We start from the raw sequence: 27,690 nt of genomic DNA on the forward strand, positions 1-27,690 counted from the left end.
AAATTCATTTGCTAGTGTCTGCCATTGTGAACTGATGAATATTCTATTGTCCTGAAAAGATATAGGTTTCACCCTTTCTACTGGAAGGGCAACGTAACACAGTGGAAAGACTATGGTTGTGGAGTCACACAGGCCTTGGCTGGCGTTATTGCTCTGTCACTAACCAGCTTTATGACGCTGCAGTCAACTCATCTCTCTTATCCAGTTATTGTTTTTTTAATAAAAGTAAAATAATAGCATTTTATAGAGAGAGAGTAAGAATGAGAGAGGATAAATGTTAATTATCAATGCTATAATTGGTTAAAACACCTAGTCTAGGGAGTATCTTCATATAGTGAAAGGAGCACCTGACTTTGGCAGCACTATCCTGGTACCCAGCTCTACATAAAAGGCTCAGCCATAAAATAGGCAAGAGATGTTCTTTAGAAAGTAACTTTACTTCTCTGAGTCGTAGCACCATCATCTGTAGAATGAGATTCATAATTGTTAACTCTACTATTCATTGAAGTATTAAGAATACAGAATGAGGACAGAAACCAAAATGTACTAATATAGGCTGGGTGCAGTGGCTCATGCCCATAATCCCATCACTTTGGGAGGTTGAGGTGAGAGGATCACTTGAGTCTAGGAGTTCAAGAGCAGCCTGGGCAACATGAAAAAAGCCAGTCTCTACTAAAAGAAAAAAAAAAAACATAAAGCAAATTCTAATTATTATTAATGTTATTATTGTTATTGTCATTTTCATATCAATATTAACAATATTGTTTTAGGTCTAACACATCATTCTGCTGGGCATGTTGTAGACTTCATTATTGATTAATTGACTGTAGACTCGTTCACATTGAACAACAACAACAAAATAATTCCATTTCCATAATTTAGTTCCATGAGGAGGAAACTGGTTTCTAGCTATCAGAAAGTGTTTCAAGTGGATGTTCAGTAAACATTTGTTCTGTGAGTGGATTTGCTAATTAATGTAAGAAGCTAGATCAACAGAGTTGTTTATGGTGCAAGTTACACTTCCAGCATCATTTCTGGCACAGTGCCTACAACACCTGGAAAGCCCGTCTTTAACTCAAGGTATGTCTCAGGACATGGGAGAAATACAACTTATTTCTACATGGAACTTACCCAATAAATGTAAATGTTTACATCCTGCTGACTCTACTGCCTAGAATATATTTCATGTACTTTATAAAATCTGGTGGAATCATGGCCAAGACATTACTCCTTACTGAACCGCAACTTGCTTACAAATAAATGAGGAAATCAATGTACCAGCTCCAAAGCTATTGAAAAGTGATACAGTATAGTCATTTGAGGCCATACGCTTTGGAATCAGGAAGATGTGGATTTAAATCCTGGCTCTAACATTTGCTATATTTGTGATTTTGGGAAAGTCACAGTCCCTTAGTACTCAGTAGTCTTCGGTTGATTTATTTATGAACTGAAAACATAATTAATTTCAAAGGATTATTGCAATTATTAAGTAAGAAAATGAACATTGCACTCAGAGTAAACACTAGCATTTAGAAAATGTCCAATAAATGATATTCAGCAGCTCAGTTCATTATAATTATCATAATCCTCAAGGAATAGTAGAAAGAAAAAAAACACTGAACTTGGGCCAAGCTGTGCTGAAATCTCATCTCTGCTACTTGTGAGTTGTGTGATTTAGGGTGATTTATAATCTTTGAGGACTTTTTTTTCTTTGTCTGTAAAATGGAGCTAGTTTTACCTAATATCTACAATTTATTAGGAAAATTAAATGATATGCTAATCTAAAAAGTTGCCATTCAATGAATGTTAATTAATTTTCTCTTTGAAGATGCTAGTAGTTGGGTGCTCTAGTATTCTCTATTTTTTTCTACTGCTTTTCCCCCTCTACTGTGCTGCTACTCATTTATTCATTCACTCATCAAAAGGCACCATGAAAGAAAATCAGAGTGCAATGATGGACAAGCCAGACTTTTTATCTACAACCTTAGAATGCAAAGTTAGCTAGGAAGACAGTCACAGAAAATATAATTAAAGGTCTATGAATATTATGAACAGGAATTACAGAACGCTTTGAAAGCTTATAAATGAGAACCTAATCTAGTTTCAGTGTTCAGAGAATATATTCCAATAAAGAGTTTAGGCAGGAGGAATAAGTAGGTGTTGGCAAGAAAGGGATCCAGGATATTCCAGGCAAATGAAACACAGATGCAGAGGTCCAGCAGATGGAGGTGGCCTGGAGACTTCAAGGATAAAGAGGAAAGTCACTGTAACTGGACCATAGTGAGTAATGGGGAGAAATGGTATGTTCAGCCATTTTGGAAGTTGGCAGAGGCCAGATTAAGCACCATCATTTAAGCTTTTCTTAAGATTCTGGCCTTTATTCTGAGAGAAGTAAAAAAAAAAAAAAAAATGAAATTGATATTTTATGAGGTCAGGATAAATCGATTAAGTATTAATTGAAATATCTGTTTTCAGAATGGAAAGTGAAGGTTTAGATAGGCTAAATACCATTCCCCAAATCACACACACCTGCATGGGTGCAATTGTGAATTGAACCAAAGTGCTGATGCTAATGGTAAAAGAAAGAGGCACAAATGTATTGCCTCATTTTTTCATGTTCCCATAATACTTGTACTGTCATCTCAGGACAGAACATAATGAGACAAGTCACTTACAGTTTTGTCTGATGCAGCAAATCATATAACTCACATACTGGGAGAGTAGGGAAATTGTAGGATGGCAGCTTCATTTATTAATGGTCTCCTTTTGAACAAAGAAAAAACAACGGTCCCCTCTTTTGAAAAGATTCTGTACTCGTCTGAAGTCCTCCAGGTAGATGGCCATGATGGAAATTTGTGCAACTGAATGAATAAATAACCAAAGATAAATGCAGACACATAAGAATATGCAATTGTTCAATAAGGATATAATATATCATATATACACTAAGCTAGATACATTTCAGAGAGCTAAGGATTTGAAGCACAAAAATTTAATTTCCAACTATACCTCTGGTACTTTCTATCTGTGTGACTATGGGCAAATTACCTGGGTTTTTAGTTTTTATCAGTGTCCTGTTAAAAATGTGCATAATTGTATATATGAAAATACATTCTTGTATATGTTTACAAAAAGTTACAGCTGGAAAGGTCCTAGGAAATAATAAACTCACTCAATCCCAATTCCCCCTGTATAAGGATGGAAAAATTAGGCCAGGAAGAGTGAAAAGATTGGCCTAGAATATGCCTACAACTTTTGACCTTGAGCTTCATCCTGTTTCCAATGTATCCCCCCCCCCTATTGCATAAAAATAAGATAATATGATTGTTCTGGGGGTTTTACCTACCTTATATCATTTAATCCTCACAGTAAACCAGTAATATAAGTATTGTGATTCTTATATTGTAGATAAAGAAACGGAGGATTATAATGTTTAGGAAAATTGCCCCCAATTACTTAGCTAGTCAATGCAGTTTTAATTTGAACCCAGGTCTTTATTTTAATTACTCCTTACCCCTTAGGCTCCAACACACTAGATTGCTTTGTAAAGCTCCTGCATTCAAATTGCCATTGAGGAAAACTGACTTTGGAAAATTTTCTACCTTCTTTCAGCTGGATAAGCCATTATGCCTTATCTTTTTGTACACATGTAAAAGTATTTTAGAAGAAATGTGTGACTGTTCCTTGGCCCATACTTCACTCAGTAAGTCCTAGAGCTGGTTACATGTGGAACTTACTAGAACCAAAGATTTAAGTTTGAATTAGTCAGCTTCCTGCCTTTATTAAAGTATAGAACAATCTCTGTGGAATAAACTAGTAGGAGTTTGGTTTAAGCACACACTCTGAAATTTCATGGACAGTTTAGAAGTACAAAAGATAATGACTAAAACTGACACCTGGTTAGGAATTTTTGACACTTTCACTGTGTTAAACTGCCATGAGTCCCCACATATTTTGTACCATTTGGAGACGCATGATGGAATTGATGAGTTTGAAATGTCAACCAGCTAGTAGTACCTGAAGCAACCTCATCTGGCATCCTGCTAATATACCATAAAGGCATGTCACCAAAGCAAAATTCATAAGAGTAAAAACTAAAATCAGAAGATCATCTACTACCAAACACCAGGAAAAAATTTCACCAATGCCAACAATAGAACAGGATGGAGAGGAAAAGAAATGTCAATGTAAACATACATTTGACACCAGAGATAAAACAACGTCAACCAGCTGAAAGAAGGTAGGAAGATTTTTTCCTGAGTCAAGTTTCCCTCAATGGAAATTGGCATGCAGGAGCTTTAGAAAGAAGAATTTTTAGAAGCAACACCAACAAGGGAGTGAGGGAAATAGGTTTAGATAAGGAGATGAGTTTAACTGTGATTTAGTTATCAGCTTTGGAGCTTGGATGGCTCCACAGAGATGTCCTGAACTGGGAACAGGGCTTTTGTACCCCCATACTCATCAGTCACCGTACCCTGGCTGTCTCCAGGAAGGGTGCTTATTCTTTAATGAATCAGCTCCCTCAGCTCCCTTCAGTGATGGATAAGTTATGATGAGGGACTTGGAGTTATCAGCAGTCACTATACCAAATGGAAAAATTAAGCGGGGATATTATTTGGGGGAGCTAAAAAGATACTTCTTCTCTTTTATCTCATCTTTATCAGATATAGTTAGAGAAAGTAACTCCTTGAAAACAAATGTTAAGACACTTTCAGAGAAGTTGAAGCTGTGTGTTAAATCCTTAAAGCCATAATCCCTGGGAGGTGGGGAGGGGGCGGGATTATGAGCACATGGAGACCAGAGGATTCCTGGCAGCAATGCATGATGACTGCTGATTTATTTAAATGTACCCACTAGTTCAAAGTTTAAGCAACATCAGGATAGGAGACAGTTCTTCAAATGCCCAGAGCCTTATTGAAAGAATCCTGCTAGACACTGGGAGTTGGGCTAGAAACTAAGCAAATTAACAGCCTTCAAACTATAGACTAGAAAATGAAATAGCCGAAGTCCAAATGACCCTGGAAGTATGACCCATATGCCTACCTGCATGCTGAAAAACATGCCTGGAAATATGAATTCTCATCTTAAAAAGGGAAAAAAGTCACTATTGGTTGTACCAAAGAAGAGATTGGAACATGGAATTGGGAACTCTGACCTGGACACTGGAATAATGTATCTTAATACCATCTCCTGTAGTATGAGAAGAAAATTCTAAAAGAAAATAAGAAACCACCTTAAAATGGAATAAGTAAGTAGGTAGATAGACAGATAGATGAAATAATGAATAAAGACATTGTGAACCACAAAATAACTTTTAATCAAAAACAGGCTAAGATTAAGGAAAACAAATGGCAATATGGCCTACACAATAGAAGGAGAACCTAATGAGGCTGAGTTAAGGAATGCTTGCCATAAGATAATTACAGTATGAGAATTAAAATACATATCAGTGCATTGGAATCTTTAAGCAAACATATATAGAAAAGTTAAGCCATACATCTGTAATTCAAATCTGAGAATTTTGGGTGTGGATCAAAATTGCTAAGAAATTTAAAGCATATGAATAATTAGTACAAAGTGCAGGTGGGAATCCAATGGAACAAATATGATTGAACTGATGAAAAGGGGAAACATTATAAAATGAACAAAAATTTGAAACACAGTGCAGGAAAAATTTTCAATTTTAGAATAGAACTGTTTCCAAAGGGCTTAACCCTATCGTTGTGAGCTGTATTGTGTCTTTCCAATTCAAAGTAACATAGCAAAATTCTAACCCTCAGAACCTCAGAATGTGACTATATCTGCAGTTGAGTCCTTTAAGGAGGTAATTAAAGAAAAATAAATTTATATGGGTGGATCTTATTCCAGTGTGGCTGCTGTCCTTATAAACAGAGAAAACAAGGACACAGGAGCACACAGAGGGACAGCCATGGGAAGACACGGGGAGAAAATGGCCTCCTCAAGCCAAAGAGAGAGGGCTCAGAATTATCAGCTCTATTAACTTCTTGATCTCAGACTTCTAGCCTCTCAATTTCTGAGAAAATAAATTTCTGATGTTTAAACCACCCAGTCTTTGGTACTTTGTTATGATAGCCATAGTAAACTAATACATCTACTTTGGCAAATTTAATAAAATAAAGAGAAATAAAAGCAGACTTATGCAAAATTTTTTGACTAGAAAAAATTGTTTTAAAATCCCACAAATTTCCAGACAGAAATCTTTGGTTATACATGAAGGAACAAATTATAGAATAAGATTAAATAAATTAATTAAATTATGCAGCCACCACCTTTATCTAATTCTAAAATATATTCATGACCCCAAAAAGAAAATTTTGATAGTACAACCCAGACTCTCCTAGTTTAAGTAAGCTAGTCTTCTCAAACTCCTATAGTAAATAAACTTTTTTTGTTGTTGTTACTTATTATTTTGTTGTTGCTCCTATTAGTCTATTGTAGATCAATACTTTTGGAAAATACAATAAAAATATTTGGCAGTGTAAAGTTGTGATATAAGATGCTAAATGTTAACCCTGGCTTCCTGTACTTATCTCATTTTAATGGGTAACAAACTAGCCCACACTTTGAGTAGCCCTGCTTTAGGCTATCACATGAATTGTCTGCCATCAACTGAGAGTCTAACAGGACCAATTCCATCACACTTCACACCCCCATTATGTTAATCAGTACCACTAATCTAAGCCACCCAGGTCACCAACCATCATCCAGGTTATTTAGCCCTATAAGGCTTTATATATTCAATGATCTGACTACCTCTCTCATTCTTTTCCATTTTACTCAACCTCTCCGGTGTGCTCTCTGAAATTCAGAGTGTAAGAGAACAATAAACTCTTCTAAAGGTTGCAGCATACCTAAAGGTCCCTATTCTATTTTCATTTCCATCTTTCCCTTGCTGTTAACTTCCCATTTTGTTTAGGGAAGCAAATGAATCATTAGTAGACTAAGTCAGTCATGATAGTCACCTTCATCTTTGCCAGGTACTTGATTTCCCTGCATTATTTGTAGCAGGTGTAGAGTAGAATTGCATCAACTGCAATTCTTGACATTGATGCAATTCTTGACATTGATTTAGTTCATGATGTCTTCTAAAAGACTTGAGAAATTGACTTAACTCACATAAAGGAAGAACTACTTGGAAAAGGTCACTTTCTAGCCAACCCATACCCAACTCCAGCTTCCTGGATTCAATGTTGTTTTATTATAATATTGAGATCATGCAATGAAAAGCTTAAGTGCCCCAAACCAACCTGCCAAGGATGGCAGAGAAGAATGCCAGAAAACATATTGGGTCATGAAGATACTGGCAGATGGCTGAACTTGTGTCAGTAACTATCTTTAGAGTTCGTTATACAGAGAAAACTCTAAGTGATAAAATTACCACTCTATACTCTGAACTCTATACCACTTCATTAGAAGAAAAACTTGGAGGGACTCTGTGGACAATGCTTTCCCTGCAGTTCTCTCAAATAAATAGTGTTTTCCCCCTCCAGGTATCTTGGACTTTAAACATGCAGTAAGTGTCCTGATACTACTTTTTGATCAGAGGTCTGTGATGTTTTCTGTAATGATACATATAGAAAATATTTGCAGCTATCTGACTTTGCCATTGTAGCTCCAAAACAGCAATAGACAATACATAAATGAATGGGATTAGCTGTGTTCCAATAAGACTTTATTGCAAAAAAAAAAAAAAAAGTGTGAGAAGGATTTAGCTCACAGTTCATAGTTTGCCAGTCCCTATTCTAAATCACTGTTTTACATTCTTCCTTGAAAACTTTATGCTTTTTGACACTTTAGTCATTCTGACAGCTAATCTGCTATTAGTTACCATTTTCTGATTATTTCCCTTTAATCTTTTGATGGCATTACAAACTAGCTCGCTAATTTGCTCTCCATTACTGGTCCTTCCACCATTTTTTATAACCACAGCAGTGCTAGCATTTCAATTCCTTGACTTCCTCAAGAGCCATACTTTTTCTTTACTCCTACTTAAGTCACTCACAATAATGGTTCAAACTTAGACATTGTCATCAACAATAACATTGCTTCTTTCAAAGCCTTGAAAGCTAAAACTCTAATTTTAGATCACTAACTCTGGTCTTTCCAGCTTGCTTACTCTAGTCTCTTATTCCATTAACTCTTTATCCTCATTGGAACTATTACTCACTTTATCATGTCTGCACATGTTATGTCCTCTTTACTAACACAGAACTATAGAATGCATGGCCCAGAACTATAACCAGTTCATTGCAAATACTTTTAACACCTTTTCTTTTGTTTCTACTTTGACACACTCATGAGAAAACAACCAATCATTAATGAAATCCAAATGTCTATTGATATGTTTTGGCTGTGTCCCCAGCCAAATCTCATCTTGAATTGTAGCTCCCATAATTCCCATCTGTCGTGGGAGGGATCTGGTGGGAAATAATTGAATCGTGAGGGTGGCTTCCCTCACACTGTTCTCATGGCAGTGAATAAGTCTCACAAGATTTGATGGTTTTATAAGGGGAAACCCCTTTTGCTTGGTTCTCATTCTCTCTTTGCTGCAGCCACGTAATGCGTGACTTGCTCCTTCTTGCCTTCTGCCATGATTGTGAGGCCTCCCAAGCCATGTGTACCTGTGACTAAATTAAACCTCTTTCCTTTATAATTATCTGGTCTCAGGTATGTCTTTATTAGCAGTGTGAAAACAGACTAATACATCTACCTAGGATAAAAAGTAAGAAAGGAGCTAAAGGTTGTTGAAGAAAAATCCTAAAATGGTGCTGATATCTTTTTACATGTATAGCCTGAAATGTTAAACTAAAACTCCCCCAAAATCCCAATGTTTTATTAGTAAATTCATTGTTTTAATCCAAGATGACTACTTCATATTTTCTTTTTGCCCCAATGTACTCAACTATTGACTTTGCATTATCTTTAACTTACAAAATCAATGTCATAACATGGAAGTATTATCCCCTTCCCAACTCCAAATCTCTGGATGCTTCTCATCTTTACTATTTGTAAAAATTTTATTTTTTTAGACAAGGTCCCATTCTTTCATGCACCTTATGGTGAAATCGTAGCTCACTGCAGCTTCAAGCTCTGCATCCCAAGTGATCCTCCCGCCTCAGCTTCCCAAAATGCTAAGATTACAGGTGTGAGCTACTGTGCCCAGCCCTCATGTTTATTCTTATAATGTGCCTTCTCCTTAGTTACAGAGGGCAGTCTGTCATGATGGCGGAGGCTATCGCCTGTACAGTAAGACATCTTGGCTTTCTGTCCTGTCTCCTCTATATAATAGCTGAGCTCTGTGAGAATAGAGGAGTGGCTTCACTACTCTGTATCCCTGTTTTTCACCTGTAAAATGAAAACAGTGATAGAATCTACCTCTCAAATTACTTCTGGAAATTAAGTGAGTTAATATTGTTCAAGTCCTAAGAACAACCCCATCACATGGTAAGTGATTACTAAATATTAGACATATTACTAATTCATTGTTAAAATGAGGTAAGTGTCCTTGCTGCTATAGAACGCCAACACTTCCTCTTGTGCTCCAGATTTAATTTCAAGTTTTACATTCACCTGATCATGCTGAAATCCAAAATGCAAACAAGTTATAACAAGAACTGTATAGAAAATGTTGTATATATAGATTAACACAATAAGGTAAATGGAATAAATCACTATAATTTCTATTATGCTGTTAGGTTTCTAAATAAATGTCTTCCTACCTAAATACCTCATATGCTTTTATGTTATTTTAGAGTTGGTTAAAAATATAAGTATGCCATTTCTTGCCATAAATTGTTGTCTTCCTCTTGCTAGTATCTGATATTAAATGTGTTTTAAAAAGAGAAAGATTCAAACAATCATGGATTCAGATTTTTTTCGAACCTAAAATGTTTACATTTTTAAAAGGTACACAATTTTAGTATAAAATTAGTTAAGGACCTTTGCAAGTGAGAGGCATTGCAGCTTAAGCTTCATTAGCACCTCCTTTGATATCCTCTCAACAATCCTAAAACGAGCTTGTTATTATCCTCCACATACTAATGAAGAAACATGGAGTAACATGCTAATGGCTACATAGGCAGTTGAGCAGCCTAGCTGAGATTTGTCCCACATTTGCTGGATTTAAGGCCAGTGTCCTTTACCTTTCTATTCCAGCTGCCTCTATCCTTATAGGCAGAAAGGAAGTTAGGATTTCAAAGGTTACCTTATTTGTTCAGTTGCCACTTTCTCAATATTTATACACATCATGAATATGATTTTTTCCCAGTTTCTTTTCAGGTTCTGCTGCTGCCACTAAAGGGCACATGGGGAAGCTTCTCATTCTCTTGAACATGTTGAGAATTGAAATATACCACCCCCATAAGGAGGTGATGACTACCTGACAAACACAATTATCAAAGTTATAACAGCAGGTGCCCTCATATTTCTAGACACCCCCGCCATCTCATCTTCCCACCCATGTGGGCAAAGGTAAACAGTAATTCTAAGAATTTAGTCTTAGAAGCAAGCATTGGGCGTGTTAACACATGCTAACCCATGTCAACAATTTTCTGTCAAAACAAAGAAGACTTTTGCTGTAGGACAGGAAGCAAAGAGCAATTACATTCAGACTTCTGAATGGTAGTGGTGGTGAAAAGTTTACGAGGCTGGAAATAAAAAAAACTGTGAACCCATAAATGCAGGGTAACAAAAGACCAAGAACAGGTCCTCTGGTGAATAGACATCAAGGTAGAATCATAGTAATAGTGCCAGATTTTTGGAGGATGGGGCTGTAAATTCCTCACGGGAACCAGAAGCATAGTTGGGATGTACTTCATGAGGTCTTGTGGCTGAGTACCTCCAACGTGTGGGTACACTGTGCTGATCTGGGAAACGTCCCTTTCTCCAGGCTTGATGAACTCCCTGTTTGCTGCAAACCAGGTGTGACTGTAATGAAAAAGTCAAAATGCATTCATTATAATCTGTGGTATCATGGTGAATACAGTTTAGTAGGACAGCACTTATGCTCCAGCAGCTCACTGTCTGGCAGGAGAAATTTGAAAGAGCAGTATGGTTAATTTCAGAGACAATTTTGTGCCAGAATCCTCAAGCCACTAAGGATTTGCATTACTCTTTGTTATTCTTTTATGTTAATGTAAATCCCTTGAGAGAAGAATAATGTCTATTCCTTAATGTGTACCAAAATAGAATCTTAGGAAGTGAGTCTTATGGGATTCAAAATGATTTAATCCTCTCTAATCTGCACTTGGCTATGGGCTATAAATTACTTAACTTCTTAACTCCTTTGTTTTCTCACCTATAAATTTAAACTAAAGATGTGAAGTTTAAAGGAAGTATCCCATATGACAAGCCTCATGTATGACTTTGCTGCATAGTATATTTTTCAAAAAGATTTTGTTCTTCCTCTTATCTCATAGGTACCATCATATTATCATTTACATTGCTTGCATCCTCTTCCAATTTCTTCACTTACCAGAAATACTTGCCTTACACAAAATGTTTTCATCATAAACATCATGGGAAAGTTCATTGTAGTGTACTTCTTTACACATTTCTGATTTTTAAAAGTATTCCAAATATTTAAGTGGCTACATTAGACCCTTATGCCACATCAGAGGGTACACATTTTAAAAGTACATGATTACTGTGTACTTACTATATGCTAGATAGTGTGCTAAAAATTGAGGAAGCAATTATAGTTAGAATCCCCGATTTCAAAAATTCATAATCAAGGAAGGGGATGCTACATATCATAAGTGAAAACGGGACCAAAATGAAGGATAGGCTGAAGTAGCAAAGAGGAAGAAGTCAGTGTCATGCTGAGCCATATTAAAGTCTGAGACAAAAAGAAAAATCAATAATATTGATCCTGGCTTTATTTAAAATTTTGATTTTTTTCTCATTGATTTTTTGCATTGATTTTTATTTTTTAAATATTGTATTAAAATATTATCTGTCTTGATTGCTGAGTTTTTTGCTCTCCTTAAGTTTCATGCATCTAATTGAGGGTGTCATGGACTGAATTCCTTTCCCCCAAATTAGGACGCTGAAGTCCTAACCCCCAATATGACTGTTTTTTGAGATGGGCCCTTTAAGAAGATAATAAACGAGGTCATAAGGGTAGGGTCTTTAGAATAAGAGAGACTCTAGGCATGCATGCAGAAAGAGGAAAAGCCGTGTGAGGACACAGCAAGAAGGCAGCCATCTGCAAGCCAAGGAGAGAGGCCTCTGGAGAAACCAAACCTGCTGACTACTTGATCGTGGATTTCCAGCCTCCAGAACTGTGAAAAATACTTTTCTGATCTTTAAAGTATCCTGTCTGTGTTATTTTGTTATGACAGCCTCAGCTGAAAAGCTAAAGGAAAGAAGAAAGATAAGGAGAGATTTCATGAAAGATAAATCACTTGAGTTTAGTGTTAGGGTCAAAGGGTATGCAGAGACAGAGAAGAAAAGATAAGTCTGGGGATTTTGAGCATGGAATCGAAATTGTGAAAGTGATCTTTTAGACAGAGGTCACGTCTTTGAGAGAAACATTAAATGCCAAATTTTAGCATATGGAACCAGGCAGACATCAGAGCTGAACTGGCCTCTGACCAGAGACCTACACTGATGCCTCTTTCTGTAAAGTCTGTGAGTTAAGATTTTTACTTTTTACATTTTTTAGTTGTTAGAAAAAATTCAAAAGGATGATATTTATTGGTAAAAAAAATTCGCATGAAATTCAAATTTCAGCACCCATAAATACAATTTTATTAGGACACAGCCACACTAATACCTACAAGTATTGTCTATGGCTCTGTTTATGTCACAAGAGCACAGTTGAGTCATTGTGACAGAGATCACATGGCCCACAAAAAGTGAACTATTTGCTGACACTTTATAGTTAAAGGGTACCAGTCCTTGGACCAGACAATGTTCTTTTCACACTTACTTCTGATATAAAACATATTTCTGTAAAGGAGAAGAAAGAAAAGAAAGGAAAGGAAAGGAAAGGAAAGGAAAGGAAAGGAAAGGAAAGGAAAGGAAAGGAAAGGAAAGAAGGAAGGAAGGAAGGAAGGAAGGAAGGAAGGAAGGAAGGAAGGAAGGAAGGAAGGAAGGAAGGAAGGAAGAAAGAAAGAAAGAAAGAAAGAAAGAAAGAAAGAAAGAAAGAAAGAAAGAAAGAAAGAAAGAAAGAAAGAAAGAAAGAAAGAAAGAAAGAAAGAAAGAAAGAAAGAAAGAAAGAAAGAAAGAAAGAAAGAAAGAAAGAAAGAAAGAAAGAAAGAAAGAAAGAAAGAAAGAAAGAAAAAGAAAGAAAGAAAGAAAGAAAGAAAGAAAGAAAGAAAGAAAGAAAGAAAGAAAGAAGGAAGGAAGGAAGGAAGGAAGGAAGGAAGAAAGAAAAAGGAAAGAAAGAAAGAAAGAAAGAAAGAAAGAAAGAAAGAAAGAAAGAAAGAAAGAAAGAAAGAAAGAAAGAAAGAAAGAAAGAAAGGAAGGAAGGAAGGAAGGAAGGAAGGGAGGGAAGGAAGGAAAGAAGGAAGGAGAGACAGAGCAAGCTTGAGAATAGGTTTAGGTTTAGATTGTGGGGAAAAAGGAAGTGAAGGAGGGGAGACGGAATGGAGAAAGGAAAGAAGAAAATAAGATATGTATCTTTTTATTTCCCTAACACTCAATAAAAATAAGAACAGGAGCCCTTAATTTAGCACTGGCGAAAGCAAATGTCTTGCCAGGCTATCCTGAGCCCTTGTGATATCACAGCACCACTGTGAAAGCTACTGAGGTTAGCCACCAACTCAGATAGGGCTCTTTTCTAAACCAAAAGTAGCCACATGCTCAGTGTATTACAATGCAGAGCTCACTACCGAGCACATTTAGTAAACTGTCTTGGACAAAGCTCCTCATTTGTTCACTGTAATGGAGGAAATGGCATACCAGTGTTCACTAAAGCTTTGTGTCTCAGTTGACCCCCCACAGCTGAAAGCACCCATAAGCAAATTTGTGGGAGAATCATTAATATTGAATGAATTGTCAGTGTGGAGATAAGTTTGAGGTAAATGAAAGCATTGCTACATCTACATTTGAAGTAACAATAAATATTGTATCTAAGTAGATCCATTTTGCCTAATGAATAAATATGGCTCAAATATTAATGATGTGATTCTCTTAAATTAATAATTTGCATAGCTGAAGCCTCCTTAATTAGGTGGCAAATTCATTGCATTATAGACCTTCAAGTCAATTGCTTCTGCTCTTCACACCATCCCCCAATATTGTATTGATCAAAATGGCTTATTCTCAGTGATACCTTTCCAGTCTCAAATAGAAACCACAGCATAATCATGCTATTCTCTGCCAGTTTTATTCCAATGACGCATACTGTCATACTCATTTTCTGACATGTGATTATGAAAGAATCTCTAGTCCCTGTAAGAAAAAAGTAAGATTTAGAATGATGATAAAATAGGAAAACCCTTGATGTAACTCTCATTTTTGCCATTGTTATTGACAGGATGTTTGTGTCCTCTCAAAATTTATGTGTTGAAATCCTAACCCCCAATGTGATGGTATTAGGAAGTGGGGCATTTGGGAAATGATTAGCACATGAGTGTAGAGCCTTCCTAAATGGGATTAGTGCCCTTAATTTTAAAAAATCCTAGAAAGCTCTCTTTCCCTTTTCCATCATGTGTGGATGCAGCAAGGTGTCATTTGCAAGGAATGGGCCCTAACAAGACACCAAATCTGCCAGTGCTTTGACCTTGGATTTCCCAACCTCCAGAACTCTGATAAATAAATGTGTGTCGTTCAAACCTCCCAGTCGATAATATTTTTATTACAGCAACCCAAATGGACTAGTACATCTGTATACCAGCTTTGGGATTTCTGACAAGTTACCTAATATCCTAGGGCATGCTTCCTCATAAATAAAATAAGTTGAAAATAGCAACTTCAAGTTGCTGTGAGGATCACATGAAAAAATCTAGGTAATCCTCTTAGCTCACTTTCTGGTACATCACTAGCATGCATATGTTGGTTCCCTTTTATACAGTTTTGAAAAATTTAGGCACTGAAACAAAAATTGGTAATCTCCAGATCTGATTTTATATTCTAGAAATGTAGTGCAGATTCTCTGACTTTTAGAAAACATTTTTCAGTGACTATCATAGAAATTTAAACATTGTAAAAGTATAAAATGGAAAATGAAGAAAAGCATTAGTAAGATTTTACTTATTTGTGCAGATATTATTTGTGAAAAAGAATAAGGGAAAAGAATTGTGAAGTGTTTACAATTTATTGATTTGGTCCCAATTTCTGGATGATAGAATGCTATAAGCCTTTTTACTGGTTATAAAGAAGAAAATAGAATGTTAGAATAACTGGGCACATTATCTTTTTAAAAGCTGTGAGCCCCTCCAAATAGGACTATTATTTTTAGTCTGGGGAAGGAAAAATGGAACAACTTGTGGCCTGGGTGTTCTGCCACTGGGGAAAGAATTTGATTTATATTTTGTGTGCTTGTTTGTTTGTTTCTAGCACCCCATGTCAAGCCTGTCTAATTTATGTCTTCAAAATGTTAAGGATCTCCCACCACCTGCAATTTCCACATTCATATTATTTCTCTGCAGCCCTGTCAATGTTTAGCTATTTTAGAGGGAAGTGGGAGAGCTAGGACTGGTCTCCACATGGGAGCACGTATTTCCAAACACAGGGTGAGCCAGGTGTCTTATTCCAATTGTGCTGCTGCAAGAGAATACCATAGACTGAGTAACTTATAGAGTACAGAGATTTATTTCTTACAGTTCTGGAGGCAGAGAAGTCCAAGATCAAGGCATTAGCATTTGGTGTCTGCTGAGGGCCTTCTAGCTGTGTCCTCACATGGTAGAAGACAAAAGGGCAGAAAGGACCGAGGCTAGTCCCCTTGAGCCCTTTTATGAGGTACTAATCCATTCATGAGGGTGGAGCCCTCCTGACTTAATCATTCCCCAAAAGGCCCCACCTCTTAACACAATTACAAAGGAAATGAAGTTTCAACACATAAATTTAGGGGGACACTCATACCATAGCATTCTGCCCTGGCCCCAACATTTATGTCTTTCCCACATGGAAAATATATTTTTATTTCATATCAACAACCCAAAGTTCTTAACTAATTCTAGCATTCACTCAAAAGTCTTCTCTCCAGACTCTCATTTAAATTAGATTTGGATGACACTAAAAGTACATCCAATGCTTGTTCACTCTGTGTGCCAGCAGATTTAGTATCAGGTGGACACCAGCAAGCTTTACAACTTGTGCCCTCTGCAGTGGTGGCCCAAGCTGCACCTGAGCCCACCTGAGTCACATCTGGAGCAGCCAAAGAGTGCTACACCAGAATGCAGGCAGCAGAGACTTGAAGCAGCCCGGGCAGTGAGCCCTGCAGTCCCACAGGCACCCTGGAACTCTGTAGTGACCTGGGTCTTTTCCTTGAAACCATTCTGCCCTCAGTGTTCTGACTCTGGGCCTGTGATGGCAAGGCAGCCTGGAAGATCTCCAAAATGCCTTCAGGGTCATTCTCCCACAGTCTTGATGAATAGCATCTGGCTTCCTTCGATCCATACTAATCTTCTTATCAAAGGGACTGTTGGCTACATCCTTAGTTTTCTCTCCTAAATATGCTTTTTTATTCTTCACATAGTCAAGCTGAGAATTTCCAAGATCTTTTATGTTCTGCTTCCTCTTTGATTATTAAGTCAGTCTTTCACTCATTTCTTTCTTCTTGTATTTTACTATAAGTAGTTTAAGAGACACCATTTAATATCCTAAACACTTCGCTTAGAGATTTCTTCAGCTATATATCCTAGTTCATTGCTCTTAAATTCTGCCTTCCACAGAGTACTATGACACAAACATAATTCAGCCATGATCTTTCCCACTTTGAAACAAGGATGGCCTTTCCTTCAGTTTCCAGTAACAGTCCTCATTTCCACCTAAGACCTCATTCAAATGGCCTTTACTGTCCATACTTCTACAAACATTCTGTTCGCAACCACTTAGATAATCTCTAAGACTGAGGCTTCCTCTATATCTATCCTTTTCTTCTAAGCCTCACCAGAGTTACCCTTAATGCTCCATGGCATTCTAGACGTTTTCAAACATGACCTTCAAAATTGCTTCAGCCTCTACCCATTACCCCGTTCAAAGCTGCTTCCACATTTTTAGGTATTTGTTATAGCAACACCCCACTTCTCAGCACCAATTTCTTAGTCCATTTGTGCTTCTGTAACAGAATACACAGACTGGGTAATTTATAAAGAACAGAAATGTACTTCTCACAGTTCTGAAGGATGGGAAGTACAAGATCAAGGCACAGGCATTTGCTGTCTGATGAGGGCCTTCTTGCTGTGTCCTCTATATGACAAGGCAGAGGGTAAAAATGATCTTTGCTAGTTCCCTCAAATCCTTTTATAAGGCATGAATACATTCATAAGCCCTCATGACTTAATCACTTCCCAAAAGGCCCCCACCTCGTAATACCATCACAACAGGGATTCGGTTTTAACACATGAGTTTTGGGAGACATTCAGACCATCATATCAGCAGACCATCAAAAACACATTTCTTTATAGTTAGAAGGAAACGTTGACATCATTATGTCCAGCACTAGATGCTATGAAAAAAGTAAAGCCCCTCTCCCAAGACCAATTTAGAAAGGTTCGAAAATTCTAGATTTGGTGCACAATTTTAAGCAACATATGAAACTCCCAATGTCCATCCATGAAACTCCAGTGTGGTCCATGGAACTTAGATAATGAAATTTTTTCTATGAATAATGTTTAATAAGAATGGGAGGAGAAATAAAAATTTCTTTGACTAACAAATTTCTCAAAATATTTTGCCAGGGGAAAAAATGTACTGTAAAATTTACTGTGTTCTCAGCAACTATTTTTGCTTGGCTAATATTTTCAGAGCGATCCAGGGAGATGAGTAATTTACTTCTAGAAAAAAATCTATCATTTCCACATACAACGCATTTGTTAGTGTATCCGGGCTTTGTGCTAACTTTTTAGTATACTGCATTTACTCTAGCTGAGAAGTAATTCAAATATAGCATATTTTGAATGCTAGGTACTTTAGTAATCCCTTCATGCTGAAAAGATGATAAACAAAAAAAAAGTTATGTGGCAAGGATGTGAATTAATATCACCCATACATAGTGTAATCAATAAACTTATTTAATAGCTGCCTAAGGATAATTGTTGCAAGTGTATTTTGCTTTAAAAAAAATTTCTTAAATTTTGTAAATAAGGCAATTTAAAATAATTAAATACATTTTTCTTACATAAAGTTTTCTGTGGGTATTAAAATTTCATGGTTATGAAAGAATATGAAAAACAGTACAAAAATGGAGTATGCCAAATTGTGTGTACAGAATGATTACCAAGACAAAATGAAACACCATGAGATTAAAAAAGAAAACAACTAGAAAAAGTACCCCAAAATTATATGTGTTATGGAAAATATAACTGGGAGCTATTTTTGTAATATTCTCCACTTACCAATTTTTCTGTCACAAGATTTTACCACTTTTATAACAAAACAAAGACATTTTAAGAAATAACCATTTTGGGCAGTGATACTGAATTTTTCTCTAGACATTAAGTCAAATAGCAGCTACAAAAGTTACTCTGTGCCAGGGCCCAAACTAAATATGCTGAAATGTTTCACCTGCTGAATTTTCAAAACATTCATATCCCTCTTATGCAAATGAGGAAACTTATGCTTTAGGTAAGCAAAAAATTCAGTAAGAGGGAGAATTGGCAAAAATGTATGCTTCTTTTTTTCATATTTTTCAAGTTTTTGGAAACTAACCCTATACTACTTTGTAGTCAAGATGAATAGTTTTTTTTCTAATCATGGGCTGTATTATCCATACAGCAACAATGATCTCAGACAGTGTGAGGAAACGTCGAGGGAAAAGGTGGAGAGCAGCAATTGAGATTCCTGAATATGTTACCCTTTGTACTGTTTCCTCTAATAGGATTGATTAACTGATGATGCATAAAACTTGCCATAAAAGCCACCATTCTAAAATATTATATAAATGTTAACATTATAATAACAATACAATTCTTATCTCCATGGATTCCTTTTGTATTTTTTTTTTCTTTTCCTGTCTGCTGCCTGAGGTGGAAAGAGGAATAACAAGAAACAAAGTCAATAGCATTGAGTATGTACCAGACTGGTTAAGAGTTTCAATGTTTACATACATTTGTGGAGAAACAAAAAAGTTTGATAACTGTATGATAACTTATACAAGGAATGTTTAAAATTTCTTTCTGAAGAATGGTCTACATTAAGTTTATAGCCACATTTGCATAATATAAGATGCATAATTTTTTGCATAAATCAACATATTTACAGCATAATTGTGAGGAAGTGGCACACCCAGGTGGCATTCTGACTCATTTAGTTAAAGGACAAAGCATATTTGTAATGGACAGTGAACACAAGCATATGTAACCTTAGAAAGGGAAAAAATATCAAAAGAAAAAATGTCATCATCTGGTTCATCCTTTATTTGTCCCTAGGGTTTTCTTTTTCCCTTGGTATTTTACATAGGAGAGTATTTTGAGACCAGGCTTGCGGGATTTAAAGGCACTTTTGTCCAGAATGGAGCAGATATCATCATGTAGAGCACTATTCCCTCATGCCTTACTCTTTGCAGAAATAAAAAATAATAAAGTAAGCTTAAAATATCTGACACTCATCAGCAAGGCTACCTGGATCTATCTTGTGCTTCCTGAGAGAAAAAAAAGAAAAGGTATGCAAGAAGAGTATTAACATTTTACCATAGGAGAGCTATTTACTTGAAAACTATAGCCTGTTTTTGTGGATTTCATGGAAAATCAGCACACAAACTTAGCCTAAGCCTCATTGTTCTTTCATGACAGTGATACATTGAAGCACTATTGTCTGGCTGAAACATATACAACCACCATTTGCATTTATATTTGAGAAATGGTTTGTCTCCTACTACAGTTTCCCCTTTTTAACAATTGCACATGTGATTTTTTTTCAATCACTGTTCTGTTTGTCATTTTGGAAGTCCTCATTCTTTGTCCTTAGGTAGCAGTTGGTGGTGTTTTCTCGTTGGCCCTGTTTACTTCTCCATCTGTTATCAGCATTAATCATTTCATCATGAATTTTAGGGTAGCTCTGTCTGCAATATTTTAACTTCTACTCCCCCTCCTGGCCCCTCATCTACTTTGCAGCTGCAAAGCAGAACTGTACGGAGTTTGTGGGCCAAAATCATATCTACGGATTGGCATAGTGGACGGAAACATTGAAAGGACAAAGTTAATTCAGCATTACCCTAGAATCTAAAATATTTAAAAAATAACTTCTGTCTTTGTATTATGTTATTCAGAATTATTTTGAGGGCCAGTGTGAAAGGGTACAGGAGGCATTTTTGCACTTATTCTAGCCTGTTTTGTACACACAGCAAGAAAAATGTGATATTAATCTGCTTTCCTATAAAATAATTAGTGACCCACTCAGAGAAGAAATTTTACATAAGTTTACCACAAGTCTAACTCTATGTTTTCACTGAACTCTTAGTTCATAGTCACAGGACACTATGGTACAAATCATTGAAAGAAGATGTCATTCAAAAGTCATTTCCATTTAGCTTAAACAACCATTTCATGATATTGTTGGTTTGTTTTTTTAAATAAAAAAAAAGCTCTTCAGCATTTGGCCAGATGGAGTGGTCACCTCAACTCCACCTTACAGACCCACCAAGCACATCACATCCCCAAAACTTTCCCATGGAACACATGTTCCTCAAGATATTATGCCAAAAGAACAACAACAACCACGACCACGACAACAACAAAAGTACTTCTTTATTAGTTATGCTGAACGTTATACATTTCTCTTGAAGATAAAAAGAACTATATTATATTAAATACATATATCATATTTTTGACCTAACACCTACAGTGCCCTGTAAAACTGGTGGCTAATGAAATATCTCTTGTTTAGGGCCAAAATCAAAATTCTTTTCTTTGGCATCAGAGAAACCAAATGTTAGTGACAGTTATCAAACAAATGTCTCCAGGGACTCATGTTTCCATTTTTATATCACCACAGAGCATCTACCTTGCAGTTTTACTTAAGTAAATAACCATGAATGGATAAATGCATAAGCAACTGATTAGAACATGAAAATACATATTTCATCTGGAAAAAGTCTTGAGTTATTGGCTCATCACATTGGAATTTTTGCATCATTAAAAAATCCAATAAAGTACACTGTAATACAGAGTTTAACAGCGTATCATCATTTATTCAAACCATTTATCACTTATTTTATTGGTAAGCCATACTAAATTCTAAAGCATGTTTCTGAAAGTTTATGCATCTTCCCCCAAATACTTGTGTCCTAATTGAGTTCTGGATCTGCCTTATATTTAGAGTTTATAGAGTTGCAAAACCTCTTAGTAGGGCAGGGGACGTTATGGCTAAGATAGGCCAATGTTTCATTGTACAGATGCAGTAAGTAAGCCTCAGATGACACAAAGGATTTGTATGAGGTCACAAGGATAAATTTTCACAAAGGTGTTTCATATTTTTTTCAGTATATTCAGCAGTATCTAGCACATTTAATAAGAAATTTGATATATTAATTCATTATATTTGTATCAACACCTTTCTTAAAAGCTAATTTTTAGATAGAACAGATTTCATAAACCTATTATCTTAAGACTTGATGGAAAGGAAATTTTTCTTACTCATTAATTGGCTAGACTCCTATGCAACTTGCCAAGAAATGATATTCAGAAGGTCTAGTTTGCAAAAGAGAATCATTTAAAGTAATGAGTGGGTGTCAGTGAGAACTTGTGGGTGTAAAGGTGAAAGTGAGCCACCAGCCAATGACAGACTCCTCAGTACTATGTGACCTCACTTCATCAGACAAATGTCACTATGCATTGCTTAAAAAGGACACATCTGACCCTCAAATTTTACCTTTAAAGGATGAGAAAATGGTAAGATAAGAAAGTGGTTTCAGTATGAATATCACAAAGTGTAAGCTTTAAATAAATATATTATGCAAAAGCAAGAGTGGCTATTTACTTCAATTAAAAAGTAGACTGCATAGTTATATGACAGTTAAGAAAAATATATAAGAAAAAATAAAAATATGGGACACATTTATAATCATGGTAGTTTTAAACTTGTAAATCTCAATCTTTCAAAAATGTTTAAAAAAAGTAAATCTACTAAACTTTATAATGAGGTAGCCAATAATAATCATGTAATGGTTGAATAGTGCTTTCTGCATGCACCATAAAAATAATTTGAAAATTTATTAAAACATGAACATACATCAACTATGTATGAGGTCTCAAAAAATTACAAGATCTAGGATATGTGAAGGACATTTTCTCTGACTCAAAGCAATAAAATTAGTAATAAAAACAGAAGAAAAGTTAACAAAAGAGCTGCAGAAGAAAAAGGGAGAAAACTAGAAACATTTGTTCTCAGAATGTTAAAGAGAAAAGATTCATGTATTTATGAAGCCAAGTTGTTATAAATAAGCTGTTGTCAGAAATATGTACAAAGTAAAGAAAACCTGAGAACTGAATTTAAAATGAGACTGGGGATGCAGAATAGTAACTTGGTACCACAGAAAATTGCATCACTGCAATAGGAGACAAACGGGAGCAGTGTCCTAGGATTTGACAGAGAAAGTTAAAGAACAAGAATTAGAGAAGAGGTATTATAGAACACAGATGACAGATCCAGATACCCAGTCTAGATTAGCTGAAATAACTAGCATCCATTCCCAATGAAAACTCTTCTGCAATGATAATAGAAAGAGTCTCTCCAAGCTAATTGGCAAAATGCTTAAAGCATTACCAATAAGTGCAGGAAAAAAAATGAAATGTCTGATTTCAGAACTATATTTGAGAAATATTTAGGATATTTGGGAACTAAAAAAGAAAGTCAATATGTGCTCAAAAGGAAAATGTTAATTTTATGCATGATAATTTCTTCTGAGTCATTTAAATTACTATAATCCCATGAGTGGGAAGTTAAATGTATCAGACCTAAATGCCTCCAGCCCAGTCACTCTGGGTCTCAATTTATTTATATATAAAATAATGGGAATTAACCAGATGCTCTTAAGCTCCCTTCTAGCTTTCCTTGTCAATAAGTCTCAAACAAAATAAACGCAGATACCAAAATCTACCCTAAGTGAAACAAAAAAGTTATTTATTTCTTTCTTCTAAATAATAGCTAATATTTATTGAGTTCTTCTTATAGGTCAGATGTTATTGTCATAATTTAATCCTCACAGCAATCGTTTGAATTGGGTATCAGATTCACCCCATTTTGCAGATCTGGAAAATGAGGCTCCAGGAAGTTAAATAACTTGGCAGAGGTCACAAATCTTGGGGGTGTCAGAGACATGTCTTGCAGATTTTGCAACATGATCGAAAGATCCTGCCTCTGGGCCATTAAGTGGCACTGCGTCTTTATAGTGTTATTTTTTCAGGCTTTTAAAACAGCATCTTGCCTCTCTCTGTATTTCCATGATCCCCAGATGCTCTCTTTGCATTGTACTCTTTGCCCCCATAATCATGGTTTTCTGTAGTTTTATTCTAGGACTATTAAGGACTTTGTGGATCTGACAGGTACTTCTGCTCAAGTAAATGGCGTGGAGGCACACACACATTTCCAGTAATTCTTTTGCGACTTGGCCTTTTCCTGGATAGCTAGTGTTTGGTTCAAGAAAAGAAAAAAAAAATAGAACTCAGAATTTTCCAGTTGTTTTCTGCAGACCACCAAGTAATACAATCAATCACAATGATATTTTATGGAAATAATAAAGCTCTATGTTCAAAAAGCATGTAAACATTCTAACATACAATAGTTATCAGATTTCTTTAATAAGGAATTTCTTAAAACTTTTATTATGCCGATGTGTACTATACAGAAATTCTCAGGTTTTTCTAATGATGGAAACTTTATTTTGTTCATGGAGCATATAATAAACAAATATATCATAACACATCAGGAAGTGCTAAATTATTCAATTATTTGTTTATTCAAATAATAACTTCATGAGTATCATCATAAAAATTCATATGATGCTTAAATGAGAAGCTTTGACTATTTGAGCATAATATTATAGATATAAATTGTCAGAGAAATGAAGTTACTTTTCCTTCGTTTCAGTTGTGACAGGAGATGAACTATACATGAAACAAGTAATCTACATTTTTATCTTTTAGAAGAGAGGAGGAACTATTTTGGGCCATAGAGTTCAGTTCTATACATTTGTTTCATTCTTTCTGACACAGAGTGTTTAGAATAAACTGAGTTTACCTTGTATGTGAACAGGCAATATAAACAACAGGAACTCCATTATGGTTAAATCACTGACGCATGGGTATGAGTCTGACTCAGGTGTGTATGTGAGCTTCTTAATTCCATTTCAAAATCTGCCCTTTCATCAGAGCTAGAAAGCAAACTCTGTTTGTCTAGAAAATCAGGCAAGGCCAGGGTCTCTTCATTTATATTGGATTGAAATGTTTCTTTCTCTTTTAGAGCACAGAGCTATTTATCATAATATTGGATGTCTAACACCACAGAACACATCATTCTGGGCTCAGTCATAATGCTTGAGTAATACCAGTGATCAAACTTCTGAAAGCAGTCTGCAATAGGTCACACCACCAACAACAAATCACAACAGAAAGTGGAATAAAGTCGACCAGTTGAAGGCTAGAAAAAAGTAATTGCACATTTCCCAAAATGAATTGTATTCAATTAAAGGGATATAAACACATATACATATACATGTGTTATGCATATATGTGTATAGAAATAGATATTATATACATACATGTGCATATATACATACGCATATTTATTAGTACGTTCTCACACTGCTGTGAAGAAATATCCAAGACTGAGTAATTTATAAAGGAAAGAAGTTTAATTGACTCACAGTTCCACATGGCTGGGGAGGCCTCAGGAAACTTACAATCACGGTGGAAGGGGAAGCAAACATGTCCTTCACATGGTGGCAGAAGAGAGAGAAGTTTATAAGGAAAAGCCTCTTATAAAACCATCAAATCTCGTGAGAACTCACTCACTATCACGAGAACCACATGAGGGTAACCACCCCATGATTCAATTACCTGCCACTAGGTCCCTCCCATGATACATGGGGATTATGGGTACTACAATTCAAGATGAGATTTGGGTGGGGACACAGCAAAACCATATCATGCTGCCCCTGGCCCCTCCCAAATCTCATGTCCTCACATTTCAAAACACAATCATGCCCTTCCAACCAACAGTCCCTTAAAGTCTTAACTCATTTCAGTATTAACTCAGAAGTCCAAAGTCTCACTAGAGACAAGGCAAGTCCCTGCCTTGTAAGTAATTATTTACCTTTAGATTCTGCTATTTTGAAAAAAATATCTTTTAGAAGGTAGGTTAACATTAAGAAAACTTTTACATGATTGTCTTTGGCATTTCTGTTGAGTTTCTGGGTCAGTTAAAGTTTGGGCCTATGTAGACATGGCAATACGTCAGTGAGAAATTTAGAAAGATGTAGCCAACGTAAAACATTGCATAACTTTACAGCCTATGAGCCTGTAAAATCAAAAGAACTTTAGTTACTTCCTAGGTACAATGGGGTTACAGGCTTTAGGTAAATACACACGTTTCAAATGGAAGAAATTGGCCATTTCCGTTTGAAATACACCTGTTTCAAATGGAAGAAATGCAAGAAGTGGGCTCCCACAGCCTTGGGCAGCTCTGCTCTTATGGCTTTGCAGGGTGCAGCCCCCATTTCGGCTGCTTTCACAGCCTGGCATTGAGTGTCTGTGGCTTTTCCAGGAACACAGTGCAAGGTTTTATATGTATATAACACATATACATATACATGTGATATGCCTATATGCATATATATGTATAGAAAAATATACATACATATACATATATACATACACATATACAATAGATGTGAAAGGAAGTAACAGATTGCAACTTTTGGAGTAGTCTAATATTTTTAAATTTCTACATTCTTCAGTTAAATTCAGATGCAATCAATCAAATCAAACAAGCTTTTTCTTTCCTACTGACATTTTTTTTTCCTCCTGGATACTCTTGAACATTCTCCTCTCCCTTGAGTAATTATATAGCTTTATTTTTTGATAAACAGTGCAAAATACAAGAACATAACTAATTCACAGTTTTAATACAGGTGATTTGGTGAAAAAATAAAAGACCAGAAGGACCAATGAGTTTTTATTTGTTGGTAATTTTAGCAAACTCTGGGACAATTTTCCAACATTTTGTACTTCATATTCTTTTCTCCTTTATAGCCTGTAAAAGTTACCATTAATTTTGAGCTCCTTATCTGTACTCTTTGTATCTGTTTCACTTCATTAGTTTCAATTATTTTATTTCTAGCTCTCCTCTAGAGACTCCTAGAACATCATCCTCTCCTGATTTCTTTGCTTATAAGAAGTTTATAACCAAACTCCAAACATTACAATTATCAACTTAGTCCTGGGTGTTCTATCCTACTGTGTTAACTGCAAAAATGACCTCAATTCTTAGGAGCTTCTGCCATCAGTAGCTGGAGTCTACTGGGTTTCAAGTCTGGGCCTCAAGAGGCATTACAAGCTTTCATCCTCTTTTTTGAGATTTCAGCACCATCACCAAATGAGTAAGTCCCAGGTAGCCTGCTGGAGGATGTACAACCATGTAGAATGCAGATGAGCCATCACAGCTGACTTGTTTTGGACCTGCCAACCCTAAACCAATGTCGCAGCTGTCTGCAGAAGCACGAATGAGATATGGCCAAACTCCATTGAGCCTGGCCCAGATACGCAGAACTGTCTCACAGAGCCCAGGACAAATTGCCAAACCCTAGTATTGTGTGTTCAATAATTTCTAGTTGTTCTAAGCCACTAAGTTTTAGAGTGACTTAAGTGGTTATAACTACCTAATAAGTACATTTTGTAATTCCTTTTTATTATCATCTATCATAGTCTGTTATTATTTTCTTTGTTTATTTATTTATTAGCTGTTTCTCTGCAAATGTAGGACAATTGCATTATTTGTCTTGTTCTCTGATGTATTCAGAACAGTTGGTGACTGGCACATCAAAGGCACTTATTGAAAAGTTACTGAATAAATGAACACATGATTGGATGAATAAATGTTTATAGGTAAACTTTCCAAAAGTACATTGATACAAATGAATATTTCTATCAGTTATATTCATAAATTCTTTGCTCTCTAGAATGACTCAGGAACTTTAATGTATATTATTAAAACACAATTTCTATTTTTTTATTTTAAGTTGTTTTTCTGCCATTGCTCTCTACTTTGATTATTTTGCTGTGTTTTCGATTTGTACATGTCCATTACATTTAAACAATTTTGAAAACGTCTTCTTCTCTTAAAACATTTTAGTGGATACATGATGTATCCACTTTTTTTTTTTTTTTTTTAGACAGACTCTTATTCTGTTGCCCAGGCTAGAGTGCAGTGGTGACATTCAGTTCACTGCAAACTCCACCTCCTCCGTTCAAGCAATCCTTTTGCCTCAGCCTCCTGAGTAGCTGAGATCACACCCAGCTAATTTTTTTGGTGGGGGATTTTTGATAGAGATCGGGTATCGCTATG

The 27,690-nt window shown here is 35.9% G+C and overlaps 1 long non-coding RNA gene across 1 annotated transcript in view; it reads left to right on the forward strand.

The window, feature by feature from the left end:
- LOC126946609 (uncharacterized) overlaps window positions 1–27,245 on the forward strand; it is a 500,082-nt gene extending 472,837 nt beyond the window's left edge. Inside the window, exons 3-4 of the long non-coding RNA XR_007722722.1 lie at window positions 23,633–23,686; window positions 26,467–27,245. This is a non-coding gene — a long non-coding RNA (uncharacterized LOC126946609). The remainder of the gene's footprint in view (window positions 1–23,632; window positions 23,687–26,466) is intronic.
- Window positions 27,246–27,690: the final 445 nt, after the last annotated feature.

This window comes from Macaca thibetana, chromosome 2, assembly GCF_024542745.1.
Source record: "Macaca thibetana thibetana isolate TM-01 chromosome 2, ASM2454274v1, whole genome shotgun sequence".
In the NCBI taxonomy this organism is placed as follows: domain Eukaryota; kingdom Metazoa; phylum Chordata; class Mammalia; order Primates; family Cercopithecidae; genus Macaca; species Macaca thibetana.